General features: G+C 41.6%; 2 protein-coding genes across 2 annotated transcripts in view; one reads left to right on the top strand and one right to left on the bottom strand.

Moving 5' to 3' along the window:
* LOC134844789 (uncharacterized) overlaps window positions 1-20,527 on the bottom strand; it is an 85,681-nt gene extending 65,154 nt beyond the window's left edge. The window contains exon 1 of the mRNA XM_063861605.1: window positions 20,510-20,527. The gene's annotated coding sequence lies outside the window, so the exon portion shown is untranslated. The remainder of the gene's footprint in view (window positions 1-20,509) is intronic.
* The window catches only part of LOC134844477 (deoxynucleotidyltransferase terminal-interacting protein 2-like), a 414,318-nt gene that overhangs the window by 154,747 nt on the left and 238,544 nt on the right, over window positions 1-21,027 (top strand). The gene's annotated exons all lie outside the window — the stretch shown is intronic.

Genomic DNA, 21,027 nt, shown 5'->3' on the forward strand with positions numbered 1-21,027 from the left:
GCAGCGTTTTTTAAGAGGGAATATAAAAACATAGAGTTTCGTTGGAAGCAAAGACCAGGAATAGGAGGCGTAGCAGCCTTGCCTCCAGCGGTGTCGCAGATACCGGGAAAGTATCTATGCTTCTTGGTGACGAGGGCGACGGAGAAGCAGCATGTGGACCCGGAAAACCTAGAATTGTCCTTGACGAGACTGAGAGACTTCCTTGTGGAGAGGGAGGTGAAGGAACTCTCGCTTCCAGTATACGACCCGAACCGAGGACGACTGCATCCACGGGAGCTGTTTGCACTGATACACATAATCATTTCTGATACTAACATACAAGTATACATACATAAGAAAAATTATTTGAGTATAGGCTGAGTTAGGTTGCATGCAGGAAGGTGCCGTACTAAGTGTGTTGTGTGTGATATGTTATATGTCACGTTTTTTGTGTTATGTTATTAAGACCCTGGGTAAGAAGGGACTAGTGACCATGAATAATCGAATGACAATCTTAGGAATAGATCCAAAGTTTAGACTGTCCATTCTTAGGTCGAATTCCAAAATTTTAGTAAAAAACTGATTTAAATAAATTTTAAGATCAAAATCTTTTTATCTGACTGTTTTAAATAAATATTAATACAAAATTAGAGTAATGCTGACAGATGTGATATTCGTGACCTCTTTTCTAGATCCTGATTGATCATTTAATCATTCATCTGATTTCAGTTGACTCAAACTAATAAACAAACCGAATTTGACGAAATGGACAACTTCAATTTGAACGAATTATTGCACCTAGTGGAGGCATACGTAGGACCGATGATAGATGCGATCTATTGTCGGCTGATGGATCGAGACTTCGCTCTGGAAGGCTCAGAGGTAGTCATGTTGTTGGTCGCCTTAATAAACATCTTAGGGCAAGATAACCGTGGGGACTGCCCGACGGAAGTCTTATTGATGGCCGCATATGGAGAAAGAGCAGTCCTAGACCGCCCAAACATGAGGGTAATGAGGTAGAGAAACAGGGCTCTCTCAGGAAGTGACTTGGCGAACGAGCCTGGATTGGAAAGTTCCAGGACCTACCAACCATGTGAGATGCCTCTGCCAACCAAGTCTAGGCCTGGTCTGAGAAGAACGCATCAGGAGATGAACAGCGAGGCTGCCTCGTCTAGTTAACAATTGAGAGTAGCTGTGCCACCAAAGAGGGCGAGAGTAGAAAAAGAAATTCAAATGAACAAAACCATGAAAAACCTCAACGGAACGATAGAAGAACCGGAGAAGACCAGAAGGGAGCTGGAAGAAATGGCCAAAATCATGCTCAGTACGGATGAAGACAGAGACATGTGGAAAAGATTGTTTGAAGATTGCAACAAGAAACAGGGTGAAGAAAAAGAGTGTATGAGGCGAGAGTACAAAGAGCGATCGGAGCGGCTGGCGTTGACGACATCCGTAGAAAGAGCGATACCAGCAAGGAATTTTTCTCGTGGGCAGTCCCCGATGGATTGTTTGACGCCTCACTAGTTGATTCAAACGACGGAGACGCAACTCTCAGCTACAACTGGTCGAGTGACAATCCCGGACCCGAGTGACACCCTAGGGGACCCAGTCGTGGAGCAAACAGTGAGAAAATTGATAGAAACAGCTGGACGATTGGTCGCTAATAGGAATGCACCAGGTTCCGGGGTGATTGCACCCTATGGAAAAATAGATGATACGGGCAGAGTACAGATCTCCCAAGAGACGATGGTGAGAACGGGAGCTAGTAACACAACGTTACCACCAAAGAGCTCTAAGGTTCCAGACAGGAAGATACGAGAGATGCCGATGAAGAAAATGTCCCAAGTGATTGACGTGCAGAAGAACAACCAGATAAAGAATGACTTCACAGGAGTTCCGGAGACGGATCCGCGAGCCTGCTTTAATCGATCGACTTGGAGCCTAGCATTAAACCTGCAGCAACCGCCATTTGGGACATCACATCTGATACTGGTTGACAGCTTGGTGAGAGTACTCCAGAACCTGAGGAACTCCTGGATCACCACGGTGATGGCCTTTGGAGGTGCAACGACAACCCAGCTATTTCGAATGGTAGAGCTGATGAACCCAGGGCGGATTCCTTACATAATGATCCTAATAGGGACGAACAATGTACCTAGAGGCTAAGATGAGGAAGAGGCACAATGGGAGTCAATGATGGTGTGCTTATTCACTACTCTCTGGCAGAAATTCAAGTGCGCAGTACTGACCGTTTGCACCGTACCAATGAGCAAGAAAACGTTGACATCGACAGGAAGGAGACAAAATGAAGGAGTCATCAAGTGGAACAACATACTGAAAAATTTGGCGAGTTTGAATGCTAGACGGATGATCCATATGGACATTGAACACGAGCTGAGAGCTATGGATCATGCCAAACTAACCACAGATGTGATTCAATTTGATAGTATTGAAAGACAAGCCCGGATGAACCGAGTCTTCCAGGAGCGACTGGATGGAATGGAAGTCGAGCTCTTTGACACGGGAGTGCTAAAGAAGGAAGAGACAACGAACGAACCGGCAATTTCAACCTTTGTGCCCCCTAATCTAGAAACACGTCTGGGAACAGTCGAAGCCGTGACCTACAGGCCGCAAAGCTCTAGCGAGCTAGGGCAAAGGACAGACGTACTTGATCGTTTGGGAGAAGCGCCAGTAAGAAGAACCATTCATCCAAGGCGAAGGTTAGGACCTGTCAATTCGACAGCGGAGACGACAAGCACATCGAGATCAGAGACTAGATCAGAGACAACGAGTACCAGCCGAGAGGAGCGACGACCAGACAGGAGCTCTTTGATGTGGTCGAGGCCCATACCTTCTGCCTGGCATATCTACAAACAGAACCTGATGAAATTGAACCTTCAGACGGTAAGGTTTGCAGCAGATGCCATAAGGATGTTAAATGGAAAGAGACTATCCGTCAACGGACTGTACTCAATCGCAGGCGTGGACTGGTTGATAGCAGCTGGCATAAACTTCAGCTCCACGGCCGCCTTGAGACTTGCTGACTTAGAGGAACTGTCCTCAAACAATACAATGGGTCCAGTAAATGCAAGACCTTTGCAAGATGTAAAATTGAACCATGATGAAGGAAATTGAGAAGAAAGGCCCGGGAGATTGTTGACAACGAGGGCACCAATAGGACAACAAGTGAAAACGTTCACGCAAATACGAGCACGCCCAGGTCACGTAAAAGATAGAGCGTACCCGAAACAGGTGACCCAAGAGGGCGATGTTTAGAGATATGGTGGGATGAAGACGATTAGGAAAGACGAGACCATATTTGCAGCGTATGACAAAGCAGAAATGAAAAGCAAAGATCATGATAGTCGCGAACTCGGACTTCGTACACACCTCCAAGTCTCTGTTTTGGCCTGACGTTATAGAGTTAGCAGCGGTCGACCTGGACCTAATGCAGTCGGTGTCATTGGCCATCGGAGTAAAAAGACAGACGGAAATGAACTCGATCACGGTAAGGATTTCCTGAGCAGACTCAGAGAGCCTACGACAGCCGAAGCCGCTGTATGGCCATCTATAAAGGATATCCTCGAATCAATGGGTGAGGTAGTAGACACTCTGAAAGAAGGTGCCTTCACTAAAATAACACCGAGAGCCGTGTTTGCACTGTCTCCGGGATATGCACATCTCCCGGATGAACTGAAGCTTGTATACGCGATGGTGGCGTTGCTCTCGGAAGAGAAATATGATGTGATCATATCGGCCCCAAATCGCGGAATAGAGATGGAGAACCTAAGACCACTTAGGGCGGAATTACCTGCGGTGTGATCTGACACCTCGAATGCGATGCGAGAATTTAAGGACCAATCACTACACATGTTAGTGTTAGATGAGGTACTGGGGTTGTTGGAGCTGTCCAACTTCAGCCGACAATTTAAACTGAAACCATCGTAGCGATGTCAAACGACTTATGGTTCCGAGGAATGAAAGTAAAGGAGGAAGGAGAAAGAAGGAAAAATTCCAAGGAGACGAGAGCTCACTTGGAGGCGATGGTCCTGAGAACGAAACCAGAGGCCAGCAAGTGGCTGCACTTGACTCCTCGAATAGCCGCATTGGGCGCGGACGCTTTCGAGCGAGGCCCAGTGATGACCAGGAAAATTCATGCCTACCTGGTGAAAGAGGTAAACCTGGCCGAAAATGCTAAAGAGAAGTCAGCCGAGTTAGTAAACAGAGTGTGCCAATTTACCCTGGAAGCTTTCTGGACATAGAATGTAAAAGGAGAAGAAGGCTTCGACCGGACTGACAGCATTCTGGAAGGGTTAGGAGCGGATAGACCGCATCCTTTTTGGCGAAAGTTTACCCATCGCTTTCTCGCTACCTGATAAAAGAATTCCTCCATGCAGTCATAGAACTAGTCCTGTTCGTGACGTTTGCAGCAGAGAACTTCGTGAGAGGACCAGCGATACTGATCACCGAAGGAGTGCAGAGTTTGCGACTAGATGGACTTCTACCGTTAATTGCGATAACACACAGAAACTTGAGAGGATTGATGAATCTGACACGCTACCCGGAGCAGACGTGGGGGAATGTGAGGAGATTCGACGTGAAGCGACCCACGCATTCCTGGACTAAGATAAGAGATCTGCGACATACTCTTATCCAATACCTCCTGCAGCAGAATCACTTTGGAACAAGAGAGGATGAGACGATTCAGAGGGAGGAAGACGTGCGACGTCATGCTGGGGGCATGCCTCTGCTAACTGACCTGAGCTTGGCTATGAGGACCGATCCCTTAGCATTGATCAGAGGAGCCACGGAGTTCATGGCAGTGATATACGGTCCGTCAGTCACGTTTGCGTTCCCTGACTTTAAGTTGGAGGCGTATAGGACCTGAACCTCATATCAGCAGTGGACGGAAGTGCACTTAACTGGTGTGAGCAACACGCACTACGAGAGTTGATGAGTGCGGGCTTGTTATTCGCGAATATATCAGAGACGGAGATGACCGTCATAAACTTTGATGATCACTTCCGAGACAGGATGGGAGAAGTGGATAGAGGGCACATCGAGGTATTCCCGAAGCTCTGGAATCTAAGGCCCTACGATAAAACAAACGGCGAATTCACCAGAATTCTTCGACTGACCGCAGCATACCACAAATTGAGAGAAGAAATGAAGGGCTGGGTTGACTACACGAAACTGCCAGAAGAGATCTCCGAGTTCCCTTTGATCAAAAGGTTGTTGCTCGGAGCAGACTCCGTAGTACAAACCCCTAGGTTGAGAGCCTTTGAAACTAATGAAAGGAGAGTAGTGAAATTCTCCGAGATCATGGACCCGTGCTTTGTGGGCAGAAACGCCGCAGTGCTGCAGTATACGAGCAGAGCTATGGGACCCAGTCTATTTTGAAAATAGGTCTCAACAGACCACTTATGCAGGAAAACCTTGACAAACTCGACGAGTGTGAAGGGAGATTGAGCGCGTTACTGATTGACTCGGCGACTGACGAAAGTGAGACAAACTCTCCAATAGAGATGACGCCGCCAGAAGACAAGGAAGAAGTAGTATATATGTCAAAAACCCGAAAAGGAACGATGCGATCAAAGATGGTGATTGACAGGATTGTTGAAATCAAAATGAAACAGGGCAGCAAAGTGACATTGAGGAAAGCTGGAGAAACAAAGGCGGATTCGGAAATCTCGATAAAAGCTATCAACTCAGCCAAAAGAAAACGCGTCGAAGAAGCCATGGATATGGGACAGGTTGATGATCGATTGCCTCGCACAGACAAGATGTTGACTGACATAGCAATGGTGCCACCCATTCTCATGGCAGGATTAAAATCAGCCGGTTACAAAATTGAGAGGAGTGACCGCATTCTGACTGGAGCAACGTTAGAAATGGAAATACTCAGCCAATGTGGAGAGAGTACACTAAAAGATTTCAAACCGTCTCTCATGAATCACGGAAAGGGAAGCGTCGTAGGACAGCTAGTCGCAGTGAAATCTAACAGATTCACAGTGTCGGAAACTGTATCGGTTGATGAGCCCGCCGGTGGATACATGGAGATGTTGGAATACGGAAATTCGGCCAGAGGACACTTAATTGCTCTGGAAGACAAAAGTGCTATGGAAGGTTATTTGGAGACGATGACGCATAAGGCATACGGGACTCTGGTATTGTCTGAAATGCACGCGGAAACAATCAAGCAGTTGGTGAGCCTACCATGGAGAGCAGTAGTGTTACGATACTTCGAAGAAGAAATGAGAACCACTCCGAAGATACACGCTCTGATAGCGATAACCTATGTGAAAACAGAGTTACAATTGAGGTTCGCTTGGGGCATGACTGGACTGACACGCGGGGAATGTGATTCGGAAGAAAGAAAAAGATCGAAGGGAGAAAAGGTGTTCTTAATGACAAGTGTGAGAGATCTGATAACCCAAGAAGGAGCGGCAGTATTAAAATCAGCCGGTTACAAAATCGAGAGGAGTGACCGCATTCTGACTGGAGCAACGTTAGAAATGGAAATACTCAGCCAATGTGGAGAGAGTACACTAAAAGATTTCAAACCGTCTCTCATGAATCACGGAAAGGGAAGCGTCGTAGGACAGCTAGTCGCAGTGAAATATAACAGATTCACAGTGTCGGAAACTGTATCGGTTGATGAGCCTGCCGGTGGATACATGGAGATGTTGGAATACGGAAATTCGGCCAGAGGACACTTAATTGCTCTGGAAGACAAAAGTGCTATGGAAGGTTATTTGGAGACGATGACGCATAAGGCATACGGGACTCTGGTATTGTCTGAAATGCACGCGGAAACAATCAAGCAGTTGGTGAGCCTACCATGGAGAGCAGTAGTGTTACGATACTTCGAAGAAGAAATGAGAACCACTCCGAAGATACACGCTCTGATTGCGATAACCTATGTGAAAACAGAGTTACAATTGAGGTTCGCTTGGGGCATGACTGGACTGACACGCGGGGAATGTGATTCGGAAGAAAGAAAAAGATCGAAGGGAGAAAAGGTGTTCCTAATGACAAGTGTGAGAGATCTGATAACCCAAGAAGGAGCGGCAGTAGCGTGTGCGAAGCGGAGAGACGCTCTCTTTTTAATTCGATTCATGATAGAACAAATATCAGTGCCAGCCTTGAACACTTGTGGCAAGATCCTAAGAGAAGGATATGAACGAGCGAAAGCCTTGCTCTTACTAGCGCTTTTGGACATCCATTAGAGTAACCCGATGCTAGTGAACATGAAAGAGCCTGTGGAGCTGGAACCTATGAAAAAGATTGACGAAATAAGGAGATTCTCTAACAAAGAGATGAGGCTCACGAAAGAATCTATGGGAGCACTGCCGAAGACCAGTGAATACTGTGGACCGATCAGAAGAAGTCATACAGTTGCGGATCCGGAATTAGAGGGTTGGCGTACAACCCTTTCATAAATGAAATTATACGCGATTGCTTCTTTGACTACAAGCAAGTAGAGTTGCTAAGATTCTGGACTTCAAGAATTGCAACAATAAGAAGCGCTGCTAATCAGCAGACCAAGCTGGGACTAGTCTTGGAGGAAAAGGTGACAACCGAGTGGAGTTTGGATTGGGATTCTCGGACGAATGGCTAAGTACGAGTTTGATGGTGGTGTGGGAACTGATGAAACCATCATGATGTCCGACTCCTAACGCCAATTCGGTATTGCGTGCGATACGAGACGTGCAGAGGGAACTGAATTCAGACTGTTACTTGCGTGACCTGAACATCATTTACAATTTGATGATGACAGCCTCCAAGAGCAACGGGGAAGACAAAGTAAAGTTGCCTGGCTGAGGACCAGAGGACTGGGTCAAACCTGGTAGCTGTCTGGCAGAAGTCTGTGGACTGGAAGGTCAAATCTGTGGAGGTCTGGATTGCGTAAAGACCCTGGAGAAACAACACAAGCAATTGACAATATTGGTTGGGATCATTGCGATGAAAGCAAAAACGGAAACGGAATTGATTGCAGATTGCCATGGAGGAACCGAGGTGAATCTAGTGACTGAAATAGGATTCTAAAGCGTGTTTGGTTCTTTAGAGTCACTAGTGAATATAGAACAAAAGCATGAGATGGTCACGACTATCAGTGTAGAAGTGTTTCCGGGAGTTTTGCAAACCGAGCAGAAATATATTGGAAAGTGGAGAGAAGGGATCGAGGCGGAAATAAACATCCGGCACAGTGAAACCTATCGTAGACCGACGGGAGCGAGATACTTAGTTGGATCAACTTTAGCTCCAATGTGCAAGAGCAGATACCCAGTGCATTTCGTAGCGGTGGATGTGAAAAGTACAAGAACGATCGTGGATCAAGCCTTACCAGTGCCATAATGCGTAAGACTAGCGAGAATATCAGAAAAATCTTACTAGTTACTGTGCAAAATGTTCTCAATAGTTCCAGAGAAAACCAAAGAGGAATTAGAATCGATACTGGGAAAGAAGTTTATGGGATACGCCAGTGGGAACTTCAGTGACTTTGAAAGACAAAAGCAGAAAGGGTCGAAAGTCACGGATTACAATGCAGTAGATGAGAATGAGGAAGTCCACCGAGTGATGATCGAAGTGGAACCACAACTGGAAGCGTCGGGAAAGCATAATTGGAGGAGCATCATGTCGACACATGATGAGTTCCCTGCCATTGCTTGGTACAAACAAGGTGGTACCCCGGGCGTAGTGATCTGGTGTTGATCTGGGACAGTGGAGAGCTGCTCTCCATGGGTTTACCAGATTCATCACAGCCCAAAACGATAGTGATAGTGGGAGTTATGATGGCGTTACGATGGCTGGAAGGTCATGTAAGAGAGAACAATAGACAAGAAACGCCTGCGAAAGAACAATTGCAGGAATTGGGTTTTCTGAAAGATTTAGATCTTTTTGAGACAACGTACAAAATCTTGAACATTCCGATGGAAGTGAAAAAAATATGGACCAGAAGATGACTGATGCCGTGGTTCAGAGCCAACATGACTGTATGGTTGTACGAGTATGCCAAGAAGCATATGTCGAAGCACAGCAGAGTGTATGGTGCGTATCAGCTGGACATTGGAGCAGGAGCTTTCAAGCGAGCTTTTATAACTCATCGGAATGCAGTAACCACGGCAGTGAAGAGGACGTCTAGGACAAGTGAATGTGACGGGAGAGAAAGAGAGGAGATGTTGAAGGAAGACTTGGAGGCAAACGTGATGTTGTGCCTCCACAACAGCTTCTGCCGAAACCGATAGACTAACGTTGATCCTCTACCTTGTTGTAAGCAAAAAGTAGAAGAGCAGAAGTGTTGGAGGACGGAATCGAACAGCGTCAAAATAGCTACCGACGTGTTGCAAGATTCGGAGAATGAAACTGCGGAGTCAATGTTGCAGGAGGAGGAGATGGAACATTGACAAATGGCCTAAAAACAAGATGCAAAAAGAAAGAAAATTAGAAGAATTTCGAAGTTTTAGAACTTTTAAACGACGAAAACAAAGAGTGAACAAAGAAAGAAACAAAGAAGCAACGAAAGAGAAGATGTTAAAACTCAGAATTGTTTTGTGTGTGAGAAAAACTCAATTGAGAAACAAAGCAACTAAGTTTACAATTGAAACTGAAGAGAAAACATTTAGTTGAGTTTTGAGGATTAAAGAATTTGTTGCATTTATAAATTTGCATTATGAATTTAGTAAGTGTCTTTAGAGACACTTACTATTTGATTAGAAAGGCTTGAGTGGAGAGTATAATAAAATATTCCAGCCTGCATGATTGTTTTTAATCAACTAAGACGACTGATCACTTTGTGGTGACACCAAGGGCTCTGGTAATCTCTTGAAGAGGGAGATTATTTCAGTGTTCCTTCTAACTACCGAGTTTCCTAATTTTAAAATTCAGGACCAATAACAACTAAATTTCCGAAGGGAAGAAGCATAGTAGGATAATTTTAGTTTGTTGGTTGGCAGGACTGTCCTGCGTCCTAACACTTTTTAAACCTAGGAGAAAAAGTTTTAAATAGGGACATTAGACATTAGAAATCAGAAAGAATGTTTTATCCTAAATTAAATCCTCGAAAGTGCTTATTAGTGAAAAATTTGGAAGGCTATATTAGTGTAAAAAGATGCCTTTTGTATTTTGCAGTGAGTCGATATGACGTGGATGAGAGTGTTTTCATGCATTTTATAAATTCTGTTCGATGACACTGTACCATTTTGATGAAGACTACACGACGCAATGAGGATATTGACCAGGCTACCCGGGGAGTATGTGACATTCGACCAGTATGGACAAAATGCAACTTCGTGTTCGAATTTTTATCGGAACATCTGACCGAGAGAATTGATGGTTTTGATGGATAAGTGACGCTAATTGAACGATTAGACGAATCGGGAGGAGCTAGTTTTGACTAATATGCAAATTTTTAAAAATTCGATTTGGAAGTGAATGACACGTAACCATTTTATTATTTCGCACCAACTGAAACTGCGAAATCAGAACAACAGTAGTCTCAGTGACAACAACAACGGAAAAACGACAGCAGATTGAGATTGTGATTAGAAATTGTCAGAAACCATTCCGAGTTGTAACGATTGTGCCGCTAAAATTGTTACAAAGTGATTCACGAGAACCAGGAAGGGTGTTGGAACGATGTGTCCAGCCTTCCGGAAAGAAATAAGGAGGTTATTTCCCCGGATTCCAGAATCCGGAGGGGTCTCGGGAGAGAACTAAAACATTATTTTAATCAACTTTCAGCTTTCTGGGAATGTCCTGAATCGAATTAATAACATTTAAATTCGTTTTCAGATTATGAGAAGCTAGGAGTTGAGGGAAAGGGTTGATCCAACTTCGATGGAGATGATGATTTTTATCTACTGAACAAAAACAATAGTAACATAATATATAAGTAGTAGCCCTACTTTTAGGAGTGACCTCGTGGTCTGCCGATACTGAGACCCAACCATGAGCTCACTTTCTTTGCATTTAATTAGGTTAATTAGAGCGTTCTGATCGAAGCCGGAAACAGTAACGTTTTCTTTGTTGACCCGATGTTAGAAAGACCACCAAAAGAACTGGCCTTGGCAGAGACGGTGAAAAGCATGTAGAGCTGTGCTTAGACGCTAGCCAGTCGTTTTAGAACCTAGCTTTAATTTCCGTCGATATATACTTCCGGGCGAATGTTACATTTTTACCGCATACGCATCTATGTTTCTCACAAATTTTTGAGCCTAGGCGGAGTCCAATTGCAATTCTAAGCTGCTGATTCAACAATTTCAATCTTGGGTTTTTACACAGTATGACATTCAAACATGTAAGAGATGCCTACTTATGTCACATATGAGGTTAAGAAAAAAAAAGCCCTATAACTATTAGCTCAAGGGTCAGGGACACTATCTCTTGTGCTTTTATACCTCCTTCAGTCGGAGCCAATTCGGTTCGTGTAAGACATGAGACTACAAATCGTGGTACCGCTCAAAGGATACTAGTAAAATACCCCCACTCTAGAAAAAAGAACGCCCCCGTGGCTAGGTCTCTAAACAACTAAAACACGCGAACGTCGTTAAAAACAGGGTCAGAAGCTCTAGAATACCATTAGTTTTGTTAGTCAGTGAACCTTTGATCCATTTCAGATGGATCAACCTAAAACTCGCCTTATCTCAACATAGTCACATAAAATGCATTCAAGAAATTTAAACTGGGTACTCGCATAGTGACGCGACTCTAGAATTAAGTAAATGATAATAGTAAAGCAACTGTAGTTTCCTGCAATGAGTAGTTTTAAATTAATTACTTTAATCTTCTGAACCATTGGGCAGCTTCAGCTGTCCATCTTTCCAACCAAGGTTCTCTCTTGCGCAACGACGATTTTCTCCAGAGCTTTCACGTTTCTGTCTATCAGGAACAATACAGCTCTACTCAGGTTGTTGATTGCAGTAATATTGCGAACAGCAATTTTTTTCTTGACTGATTTTTATCGATTTTCCGGCAATTCTCATATTTTTTTTCTGGTCATTTCAACTTCTGCTTTTCAGTTGTCGCAAGAAACTTGATCATGACATGATCGATTCGAATTTTTGAAAAATTACTTCAGTTTCCAAAATCAAGGTTAATCTTCCAAATCAAGGTCAAAACTTCCAAAAATGACCAACTGGCACATAATCCCCGGACTCAAGATTGATGTCCCCATCCCGCATCGTCGTCATACCAATGAGCCTCCAGAACATCGAGTGTGTCTCAAGACGCAGTGCTAGTGGTCATCTACAGAAATTTGCAGCAGATTCAACCGTATATACATCCCATGTAAAATTGTCACTCTATAGCTAAAAATCATTCAAAATCTTCATCCAACTGCACCCTGGATTTCAGCTTCAAAAGATAGGTTTCTAAAATTTCTTTGGTTCAAATCAGTCAGAAAATTGTCATGCAAATTTTGGTAAATAAATAGATATATTATATTGGATAACAATAGTCTACATCTTGAAATTTTTTTTCGTGCCCTCAGATTTCATCCGAGTTCACACTCAAGTCCTCATTCCTTTCCCTGCTCAAGACTTAAGAATCCACCAAATTATACGGCCTAATTCGTCCCCCCTGTCTTTGAAGTGCTGGGTCCAGACGCGCTCAATACCGTGATCTGCATTGTCAACTCCTTTTCGTCGTCAGAACTAATCACAATCTCTTCGCATGCCTTCAGTTGTTCATACGCCCTTATCCACTCCTTGTGTTCTTGAAATCTTCTTGAATGGTTTAGTAGATTCTTTAGCTTGAAGGTCGTGTTCAGGCAAAAGGAGTTGTGTAAGCTCAAGCTCACTTTTTCGCCAGATCTTTCTCCAGTATAGACTCCTTTGCTTTAGTATTATCTCTAGACACTTTAACAACCCGCTTCTATCCTCTAGTTAATCCATTGCGATGGGTGAGCAATGGTCTCTTGAAGGCTTCCGGCCCTATCTCGGCCAAGAGCTGACGATACTCCTTCTGATGCTTCTTCATGTGATTCTTTGTCAAGACATACAGCCACGAGGTCAACGTCGCCTTGAACCACGCGAAAAATCGTATAGGACTCCACACGCGTCTCACCTTCAAACAAGTCAAGTCTCCTGCTATAATCAACAGCGTGTATCGCCTTCACAATCGGTGCTTTCGACTCCCAATACTTCGATATATTTTCTTCAACCCATCGCAGTGCCAGCATCAAGCTCATCACAAAGAAAGTGACCTTCTGCTGATGATCTGGCAATCCTATAGACCGATCTCTCCAATATCCCATATCAAGCAGAGGTTTGATTTTTCCGGATACCACACCATATGTGTCAGACAGTGGCATGGATAGTCTCCATGTTTTAGATTAATGCTCCGGAGGTTGCGTTCGCCAGAAGCCTCGAGCAAAGGTTCAAACTCCATCATTTCTGCATGTGTCAAATCATTTTCATCCTTTACCTGAGCGTTGTTGAGTGTCTTGCCCCTCGCACTCTGCTTTTCAAAGTCACTAGAATTTTCCTTCTCCAAACTCAAGAGTTCTTCTCCCCAGATATCACTCAAATCTTCCACCCTGGGTCCTGGCACCACTCCCAGCATCTTCTGAAGCAACTGATGTGAGTGATGAGACATTCTTGTCAGTCGCACACACTTGGGCACCGAGAAAATCTTATCGATCATCACCCTATGGCTAGACGCTTCCGCTATTGATACGTGCAGTAGATAATGGCTTCCGCACAAACTCATCGGCACTCGACTTCGCATTTATCGGCAGACTGTAGGCCTCACTCACTGGGAATCCCATTTCTGCTTCCAAGCCGACTTTCCATCCCCTGATATGCTTTTGAATCATCTGCAGTACTCCAGACCAAGACTCCACTCTCAAAGTCGTCCCCAGATGGTGTTCTGACTCCAGGATCTCCAACGACTCCAAATTGAACATCCTGGAGAAGAATCTTGATGCCGTCGCCAAATTCACCGGGGTACTCGCATAGCAATCGGTTTTTATCTGCACCTCACTTTTTTCTTTCTCTGTAACGTCACCCAACCACGTAGCTAAATCTCGGCTCTGGATTGACTGTATCCTTACGCAAGATCTCCCATCACAAGATCGTCCCCATCTCCGGTTGCTAGATCAAGACATGTACCAGGCTCCATCTTCTAAGGTGGCTCATCTCCACGCTCATTCGTCGTCTCATTGGACTCTTCTCGATGGGGTGATATCAGCTTATGTATCACATTCAAGTTCCCCAAATCTTCATCCTTTCCTTGCGACAATCTTACTTGTTCCGTGACTTCCTCATTCAAATTCGCTTGAGGATGTGGGCACCAAGATGACCTCAAGAGTCTCCAAACTGTTCCCAATTTCGTGGACAGTGCATTTTTTTCGCCTCGTAACCTCAGCTCTATCTTTTTCTCAGAGCGTGGCGCACAAATGGCCTCGGGTCCCTTCTCAAGAAGTCAGCCTAGGCTTGGCTTTTCCCTTTCTATCGAGTCAACTTCCATTATCTTCTCCGACCAAAATTTTAACATGTAGGCGGCTCCTGCCTCTGCGCCCAAGATACTCCCCGCGCGTCTTGGTTTTCCAGTAATCCTCCGCCAAGGCCAAGGCACGATGTACTTCATGACTGCTATTGAACTTCTTGTTGGAGAACCTTTTGATCTCGCCGACCTTCGCATGGTTCTCTAGAGACTGTCTCGAATTATCATCCTTTTCAATCCCAGTATTTTGATACACGTTCAAGATAATGCTCGAGACTCTCTTCTCCGTTGCTCTACTTTCCGTCGCATTCCCATAGCAAACTTGGATGGTAGCATCTTGTATCACCGACATGACCAATCTCAGGATTCGGGTGGCATCTTTTCTCCTAGCAAGAGTTAACTCCGAGTTATCTCGAGCAACAAAATGCGCCAACATTCGATACACCTGTAGGCCTTTGTCACTCAGTTTTAGCTTGTCGCCCGAAGTCAGGCCTTCCAACGCCACCCCCGCCAATCACCATGTGAACAACAGCTGTCCCTCCGTACTAACAAAGGGGTTTGCTATCAGAGGCGGTGCTGACGAAGATGTTCTCATCTCGTCTTCAAAATACTCTAGCAACAGCTTCTCCCATGTTCTTCCCAATTGGTTTCTCATTTCCAGTTTGTTCATTTCTGCCCTTTGCTGGGTGGCCCAGTTTCGGCGCTTTTTAGACACTCCACAATCCAATTTTTTTAAGAAATTTTTCCACCTTTTTCGTTGTATCCAAAGCTATCCACCAAGAGCGAGCGGCACTTCTCGTTAACTCTTTCTCAAGGGAATCACTCGTCACTTGTCCCCCAACACCCTGGTGTTGACTCGAGATCAACTCACGGGTGTTCGCTCACTGGTGGAACCTCCTTCTAATCTTACCCTCTGAGGCTTAAAGTCTTCTTCGGCTCCCGAACCGGTTGTAGCCTCCATCTCGGTTATTACTTCAGCCAACGTCCTGAACATCGAGTTGCCTTTGTAGGCTGCAGTTTTCCATCTCGCCAGAATTATCGGGGCCGTCTCTCTCACGTTAGCCTCCGACACAACATCCGCTAAAGGACTTCTCCCACCTCTCGCTGGTCCTATTTGATAAAAACAGGTATATTTTCATAATAACCGTATTTATCGAATAGGAATTTTAGTTCCCTTATATATAATTTGTGCAGCAATTAACTGTTTGGCATTAACTTGTGTGAAAAAAATTGAGAAATTGCATTTAAAGTCCAAGCTTTGCTATTTTTTTTCGAATAGCTCAAATAATCTCTGAAGTTTGATAACCTAGATTCTAAGAAATAAAAAAAATGCCACCTTTCCTCGTAAAATTACAATAAAAAATGGTTGAAAAATTGCCCAAATGAAAGTTGCCATGTTAGAATTACAGTAAAAATCTATTCACATGGGCATGCCCACATCTTTCATCGCAGTTTAGTTAGTATCAAGAGTCATTTTCAAATGACTTTTGTAAATTCACTTACCTCTATCCGTTTGCGAAAGGATTTTGGGCGAGAATTTCCTCTCTGCTAACTCACTGTAAATGGGAATCAAATTTTCGTTACTACAAACAAGTTGGCAATATTGTTTTTACGGTTTTTTTTCGTTTCAAAGTTTATGTAAGCAATATCAGAACTTTAGTAAATTCTCTCCAACGAATGAGAAAACATATACAAAAAACATCACAGTTTGTTCATTAATCGACGAATCTAAATAGCTAAATAGAGCTTCACACCACTTGTGATAGGACACAAACAGCGTAACAACTAGCCAAAAAATCTACTAAGAATTCAATATATTTATGTTCAATGAAAATAACGTCAAAACAAGGATAGCCGCATATTTAGCAAGTAGCAGAGAATGTTCTGACCTGGTTCAAGTAAATGTTTTGTTTTGTTTAAATAGTGTCGTTGTTTGTACGTAATTAGAATAGAGAAGGATACGAATGGGTAAAACCGTTAGTGAGTTAGGCACAGTCGACAATAGTTGTCTTCAAAATGCAAAAAAAAAACATTTAATATTTTTAGAAAAACAGCTTTTTCTAATTGTTTGCTGATTGATTCATTGATTTCAAAACTAGTTTTTTTTATGAGTAAACCTTTTTCACTAATTAAAGAAGCAATTTCTTTAAATAAGATCTAACCAGCATGCTGTATTTGCTCGAAATTAGACAAAAAACGAAAAACTTCAAAAATATATCACTCGACCCATTCTGATAATAAGCCAATTTAGTTGCAATGTTGTTGAAACATAGTTGAAATATCATTGAGAGAGACAACTTTACGATTCAAAAATGAAGGCGCCAGCATCGAGTATAAGCTAGCGTTCGATTAAATACATATACTGAAACATGGATAGCCTGCTGCTGAGTCAGTAGCGCAGACTGTCCCGACCACATTTCTATAATTATGTCTAAGTGTCGATTATGCCTGGTAAACTAGGCATAATCGACAACATTTGTCAGTGAAAAAGGAACAAAAAAGTTTCCCCGAAAAAACTTCTAAATTGAATTGAATTTGAATTTAGAGACAGTATAAAGATCACATATGTGTACTTAAATACTGCATCAAGGATACTGTACGGCTAGTGCAGCCCAACTAGCAGTAACCTAAGGGAAACCTAGATAAATGAGTGAAAGCAAAACCGAGTTAAAATATGAGTGTACACGAAATTTACCCTATAAACATGTCAACAAGTAATCGATTGTCATTTAAGTACACTTTTTTTAATTTAACGTAAAAGTCTTTCTTCTGTTTATCAGTAAACTCGTTAAGGTTAAGAGGCAATAGGTTATTTGACATTAGGAAATTATAGGATTTCACAATTTTGTACGAAACCGAATTTTGTGCTATTTTTGATTTTCTCAAAGGTAAGGGTATACAACCTAAGCTATTCGACCGGGTACTACGACGCGTTTTCACATAATCAAGATTCAAAAATTTTAAAGGCGATTTTCCAAGGTACTGAAAAATTGTCTCGGAAAACAATTGGCTGATAAAAATTTTATGTACACTCTGAAGTTGGAATTTTGAAAAAAAAAACTCCGACACATGATCATATTTTTGAAGGAAGAAAATGGTTCTTATGATTTTTTTCTGTGCCAAGAAAATTTTATCAAGGTTTGATTTCGATATACATCCATAAGCTAATAAGCCATAAGAAATTAATGGAATCACGTATGCAATGTAAAACTTAATTAATGCCTGTTTAGAGAAACAAGATCTTCCTCGATATAAAACACCATTAAATTTGGAAATTTTCGTGCAAACTTTTACAGTCTGCATATTAAAATTCAATTTTTTCTTTCTTTATTTTCCATGTTTTCACCAGCAATGGAAATTGAGGCATCAGGCATCGCTTTACCAAAACCCACTAGTTTACTCTTGTCTGTATTAATCGATAACTTGTTGACATTACACCAGTCATTTAGGCTCTGAGTATCTGTTCTGATTTTTTTCAAAAACGCTCTCGTTTTACCAGAACCAACAATAGCAGTGTCATCGGCAAAAAGGCTTATCTCGGATGTCTTTGTTACATTTGAAATATCATTGATATAAATCAAGAACAATAAAGGACCTAAAACCGAACCCTGGGGAACTCCACAAGTTATTTTTTCAAATGAAGAATTTATGATACCATCACTTACAAATTGTACTCTGTTAATTAAATAATTTTTCAACACATTTAAAAATTTACCACGGAACCCTTATTTCTCTAATTTAATGATTAAGATATCGTGATCGAGAGTGTCGAATGCTTTCTTAAATTCTAGAAAAAGTGCCATTCCACTATCTCTTCGTTCCAAAACTGAGCGCATATATTTGACTATAAGTGAGATTGCATGTACACATGAATGTTTTTTTCTGAAGCCAAACTGTTCAGGGCAAAGAATTTTATACTTCTGTAAAAATTTGACCATTCTTCTATAAATTAGTTTTTCAAAAATTTTGCTTATAGTTGATAGAAGGCTGATGGGTCGGTAATTACCAAAATCAATTTCACTTCCACTTTTGAACAGGGCAATCACTTTCGCTATTTTACAATCGTCAGGAAAAGACTCCGAGCCGAACATTTCATTAAAACAAACAACTAAGATCTTCATAATGACTGGTGCACAAAGTTTAATCATTACATTACTCAAACCATCATGACCAGTCGAGTTTTTGTTCATCAGGTTCTTAATAACCTTCGCCATTTCATCAACATCAGTGGGAAAGAAAACAAAAGTATCAGAGTTTCGTGAAACTTTATCGTTGTATTTAAACTCTCAAAGTTTTTTGAAAGTGTGGGTCCAATGGTAGCAAAAAATTTATTCGTGTCATTCACCTCTAATTTGCACAAATTAGATTTCTTTTTCCCACAAAATTTATTGAAAACTTGAAACATTTTTTTTGGAATCATTACAACTTCCAAGTTGATTGTCACAAAACTTTCTTTTCTCCGTCATAATAAGCTTTTTCGCCTCATTTCTGAATTTTTTTGAATTTCGCTTTTGTTTCATCGTTCGGAAGTGCTACCATTTTTTTCTGAGCAGCGTCTCGTTTTTTGCATATTTGTTTCAAATTGTTGAAAATCCAAAATTTTTTTTCAATTGTTTTGTAAAATCAATTGGTTTAAAAGGACAAAACTTATCAAAAACATTAATCATTGAATACGTTAAACCGTGGATTTTTGTATTTACTGATTCCTTATCACTCAACTTTTCCAATTCGACATGAAGAAGAAATAATAACTTGTCATCAAGCTTCAGTTTTTTTAAAATTTCTGGTATAAATAACAGTTTTGCAAGGCATTTCAACCAAAAACGGCAATTCACCCAACAATGCATAGTGATCACTAATTGTGGTTTTGATAACTGTCACCGGATAAAAATCTTCTGTTATAAAGTGGTCAATGCATGTTGCACTATTTTCAGTAACTCTGGTTGGTTCACTCAAACAAAAATCCAAATCAAAAGATTTTAAAAGCGTTTTATAACTTAACACTTCTGGTTTTTCATCCTTGGCAAGAATATCAAAATTAAAATCTCCCACAATAACTGGATTTCTTTTTAATAATCGAAGTTCATTTAATAGATAATCCAGATTTTCTAGAAATGTTGAATATGTTTGATTAGGTGATCTATAGACCGTGCATATAGTAAAATAAGTTAATTTGTTCCAAATAGTTATGGTAAGATACTCCAAATCAGATTTTAAATCCTGAAGAATAAATTCAACTCCCGTTCTGACAAAAAAAGCTACAACGCCACCCCTTTTTTCCCTATTTTTAAAAACCCCTTTTTGATACCCATCCAACTGAAAAAAAATCCAAAAAATCATTGTCAGTTAGCCATGTCTCGTATAAAGCTATAACTAATGGTTTTTGTTTGAGTGAATCAACCAAAACACATAGCTGGTCATGATGTAATCTGAGTGATCTTATATTAAGAAAAAGCACACCTTTTTCCCCCCAATATTTGCTTCCATTAGGTTTCCCAAAAAAGAACAAAAAATTTAAAGCAAGAAGCTAAGTATAGAGTATTTATGTTCCCGCGTTACTTTCCGCATCATTTGTAATACACTGCGGTGCACGTAGACCTATGCTTTTTTTAGCAGGAGGAGACACATGCTCAATGACTGTTTCCAACAAGCTACACAGCCGGTCCAGTTTGTTGTCATCCTTATCATGTTTGCGCTTTCCAACATAAAATTTACTCAAAGTTTTACCTTTCTCTCCACTAGTAGGAAACGTAGTATTTGATTTAGAACCAGCAAAGCTATCACCTTGAGTAGATCCACTATACACATGCATCTGTACATCTTTATCAACACTTCCATTCTGCCCTGTCGTCTTTAATGGCATTCAGCACGCGAAGATCCTTAATTTCCGTCTCAAGGTGGGATATAATATCGTCGGCAATATCTTACATCCATAAGAAGGGAGCGAATTTGCTCGATATCGTTTAGATTCGCTGCTTTGATTTTGTCACTAAGAATCTGCATTTCGAAAATAACGAAAGAAAGCAAGCGAGAGAATTTGAATTAGGGCGACCGTTTAGCGAGCATTTGCTTTTCTGTCTGAAAACTATTTAATAAGTTTATCACAACAATTAGGCTTATTCTAATTTCTAGCAGAATTTAAAAAATATATATATATTAAAAAAAAACATTCTCCTGCAAAGTAAGCGTTATATGAAGCTACCAATATGCAGCGTTATATTAAACTTTTCTCTTTAACAGAAGTGATCGTTTTGTACAGCTTTTCTTTTAAACAGACGAAGCTGTGCTTCGCTAACACTAGCCAGAACACAAAAACGCAGCTCTATAAAATGTCAGCTTCTCGGATTCGATCTGCAACCAGGAGAATATGAGTCTCACGCACTAACCACTCGGCCACGGACGCTTAATTAATAATTAAACATAACCAATAGACACCCTTTATACTCTTTGAATTTCGAGAATAATTTATGATTGGCGCTTTTTTGATAACAATAATCCAACTTGACAAAACTTGATCAACGAGTAAAGTTTTTATTCCGCTGGAAATCTTGAAGCCAAAATTCCACTTTCGAAACTAGAAGTATTTCACGATTGTTTGCACCA

Source organism: Symsagittifera roscoffensis, chromosome 4 (genome assembly GCF_963678635.1).
Source record: "Symsagittifera roscoffensis chromosome 4, txSymRosc1.1, whole genome shotgun sequence".
Classification (NCBI taxonomy): Eukaryota; Metazoa; Xenacoelomorpha; order Acoela; family Convolutidae; genus Symsagittifera; species Symsagittifera roscoffensis.